Genomic DNA, 4,084 nt, shown 5'->3' on the forward strand with positions numbered 1-4,084 from the left:
CTGTCAGATTGCACGTTGATGGCGCTGAGATACCATGAGTTGGCAGATCAGCGCAAAGGCGGGAATTGATTGTGACATGTTCCTCATTGGGGTCGTTTTGAGTATGTTTCAGTCTTTTGGCCATAACTTTGGCTACAGGTGTCAGAATCGCGCATAAGACCCCAATCCGGAAAGCTCTTTTCGACGCGCACGCTCTCCACATGAGCTACGCTCCATGTGGCCTTTTTTCAACCTCAAATTCTGCCATTTTCCCCTCCGAATCACTAGATTTAGTTATTTTTTACTATTTATGGTAATATTTCGATTGTTAATTAGGAAGTCAATTTAAATCCGATTTAGGCCGGATTTTTGGGAGATTGCTTATTTTATTTCGAATTTCAATTTAGAGTGATTTTCGGGATTTTGCTATTTTTGGCAAAATTCGAATAAAGACGATTTTTTTACTATAACAGTCCGGCTTGTGGACTGCTTTTTGGATAGTTTTGATTTTATAATATTTTATTAAACCCTAGAGACTTTTTCTCTGGTTTTTGGGCGAATTTTCTCTTGTTGAATCGTCTGTCGGAGCTAGCCTACAGGATAATCACTATTCTGTCTGGCGTCATGAATCCATGTGGTTTCATTCCGAAGCAGACAATATATAATATTTTTTAAATGTTCATAGGGATCTTTACTTGTATGTCCATGAAAAGAAAGTAAGTGAATTAAACTAGATCTTAACTCAAAATCACATTCAAAATTAGGAAAAATGATATATAAAGGTTGTTGATTTAAATTCGGGGTAGCCAACTCCTTGAGAGTTATATTCGCCATTTCTTATTTAACTTCTTCAAAAATAGAGATTTGGTAAACAATCAAATCTATATATGCTTCTTCTTTAAGGAGATGTTTCTTTTCTTTAGTATCCTTTCTCAATTTATGTGTTATTTTCTCAATTCAAGAATGTATTGCAAATAAGAAATATAATAAGAATAGGTCATAAAACAAAAATAAAGTAAAGCAATGAGAAAATAAAATAATTCCCCAGCAACGACGTCAATTTTGATAGGGTTGTCGAAATCCTGGAAATAAAAACTGATTTTACTAAACTAACTTATAGTAATAGCGAGATTAGGTCGGATCCCAAGAGAGCTGAAATTAGAATCTCAATGTTAAAGCAATAAAAGTAAAATGAGAGGTTTGGTTTATGAAACTAAAATCAAGATATAAAGCTAAAAATAAAATAAAGAAACTCAATTCTTTCCAAACTTCTAATTCAAAGGTGTGGTTCCAACTATAGTTTTGATCATAGGCTTAAAAGATCGATTTTTTCAATACCCAAGTAATTAGTTACTTACTCGGAACGGTAATAAGTTTGGCTCCCATTTTATCATTGTCTAGCCTACTCATTTGCAGCAAGCATTCAAATCAAATCTTACCATTAATGATAGCATTAAGAATCGTGGGAACGATTAAAAAAATCAATTAATTTCAGATAATAAACTGTAACAAACACAAATCATGAGACTTACCCCTTGCTACTTATGAATAGCGATAGAAAATTCAATATCAAGTTAAGTCGTCAATTTAATCAATATCAAGAATTCTAAAATATGAACTATCAATAAAGCCTCCGAGAATCCCTTTGTAATCAAAGCTACATAAGAGCATCTTTGGACATAAGGACTCTTATAGAGCACCTTCGGACACAAGGCCATAGGAACCTTGTACCTCTCGAGTAGTCACGACCCTTTCATGTGATTTCTGAGAGGCTCAAGTGATCTACCAAAATTAAATGATAGTTGATCACATAAATCAAGTGTACATACCATGTCAGCCCACAAACAACCACGATGATCCTACGTTTGAAACCATTACAATTATCACAATAAAATATCTCAATCAAGACCGAGAAAGCGGATTGGGACCCATATCTAACTCCAACCTTCCCTTCTTTCTGACGAGACAGAGAATCTCAATATCAACAACAACTATTTTATCACTAATTGTGACTCTCTGTCCAATTAAAAGAGTTTAATTGCCTATAACCGCCATGATCATTTGTTCCCATCAACAAAAGATTATATAATGAAGCAAAAAAAATTAGTTGTCCCTCTCGGTTCCTCAAGGCTTTGTTCTGACTAATCCAAATCGACCCATGTTGCACACATAGATTTGGTGGGTGTGTTTCCTAGCTAGAATTTTTTTCTGCATTCACAAGTACTGAAAATCGAGATCTACTTGAGCACTATATCAAGTTGCTTACCACTTCAACCAACCTTATTGATAAATAAATTATATTTAATCCTTATAGAATCGATAATTTTATCAATATGTGAACTTTTTATTCAAAATTAATTGGAGTGACCAAAACCAAAACCAAAACCAATTGGAGTGACATTATCACCAAGCGTGAATTCCGGGTTTATCATCTTTTGCATTGAATACTAAACACATGAATTGTTTTAGTATTTAACAAAGGCAAATTCGCTGTTTTTACTTGAGTTCTTCGTATACTGCAAGAACAAAAGAAAATACAAGACAAGGTTACCTCTTAATATCCCTAGAGATCATAAGTACCCAATAATATGAACTACTAAAGACGATAACAAAAATTCATATATAAATTCGTAAGCAAAAAGATGACAATATATGATTACCATAAAATATCAAATTTAATGTGATTCGGTTTTAAACTTTTACGGATTAAATAAATATATAATTCACTATAAACATAAAAATCATAAAAATTACAAATAAATGGTATCATAGTGTATCACAAAACACTCTTTAAACATCCTACAAAACTCATCACTCATCACTCATCACTCATCTCTGCAACGTCAACCCACAAAGTTGCAGAAATCTAAAATGATTATGTTTCTCAACAATAATTCTTAATTAAATAAACTTAATCATGAAATGATATTAAACTAGAAGAATTACAAGAAAATCCAACTTAATTTTTAATTAAAAATTGATTCAGTATCTAACAATCTTTCCTTTGACACAAATTCTATTAGAAAATTGATTTTCAAATCTTCAACAACTTCAGTTCTTACGTAAGCCAAACATTTGTTGAAACTTCATTATCAAGACAAATATCCTATGTATCCCAAAAACTCTGTACATACATCTAAACCTATTGTATCCCAAAATACTCTTCCACCATACCTAAATTATTATCTATGTAATGTAAACCCCGAATTTATAGAGATCACAAAAGAATTATACAAAATAATTCTCTCATTAATTTTAAAACTTAAAATATATTATCTATTTATAGAGTCAAATATTTGGTCACTATGAATCATTGTCTCACAATAATTTTTAATTAGATAAACTTAACAACCAAGTAATCTCAAACTAGAAATTACAATAAAATCAACTTAATTTCTAATTAGAGTTTGAGTTAATATCTAACACCATTAAACTAACCTTCACTATTTCCAAATTGGAAACTTCAGGCCCAATCTTTGATGCAATCTTCCTCGTGTCTTCCTCCTTCCTACTTCTCGAAATATTTCCAACAAACAATCAATGCTTTGATTGGTGCATAAGAAGACTTGTCACCTTAAGTTCCATATATTTTTAATTTGGATAATATTAACATATGAGTGGTGCATAAGAAGACTTGTCACCTTAAGTTCCATATATGGCTTTATTGGCCAATTCTACGCTTCTAAAAGTCACAAGAGCAAAGCCCTTGTTTTCACTTGAGTCTTTACATTTTATAGTTTGAAACTACCATCATAAAGTATTATACATCAATACCAATCTCAAAAAGGGGAAATTGTTCCTCACATTTAAAAAAAAAATAGTACCTCATTAACCTCTCCAACATATTCAGAAAAGCCTTTCAGAACTTCATGAGAAACATCATGTGGAATACCTCCAATATATACTTCATAACCATGGAGGATGGGCATTTTTATCCTCGTAAAGTTCCCCATTTGCTTTATTAACACATGTCGTCATCTGATTGTTGAATGGTAGGAGTATGATGATTATGGATTCGACTCTTTATTCGATTTAAGTGCTTCTTGGAGTGAGTCAAATCAGTTTTCGAAAGAAAACGATGTCTAATTCAAACATCCAGGGAATT

Source organism: Hibiscus syriacus, unplaced genomic scaffold (assembly GCF_006381635.1).
Source record: "Hibiscus syriacus cultivar Baekdansim isolate YM2019G1 unplaced genomic scaffold, ASM638163v2 tig00111430_pilon, whole genome shotgun sequence".
NCBI lineage: Eukaryota > Viridiplantae > Streptophyta > Magnoliopsida > Malvales > Malvaceae > Hibiscus > Hibiscus syriacus.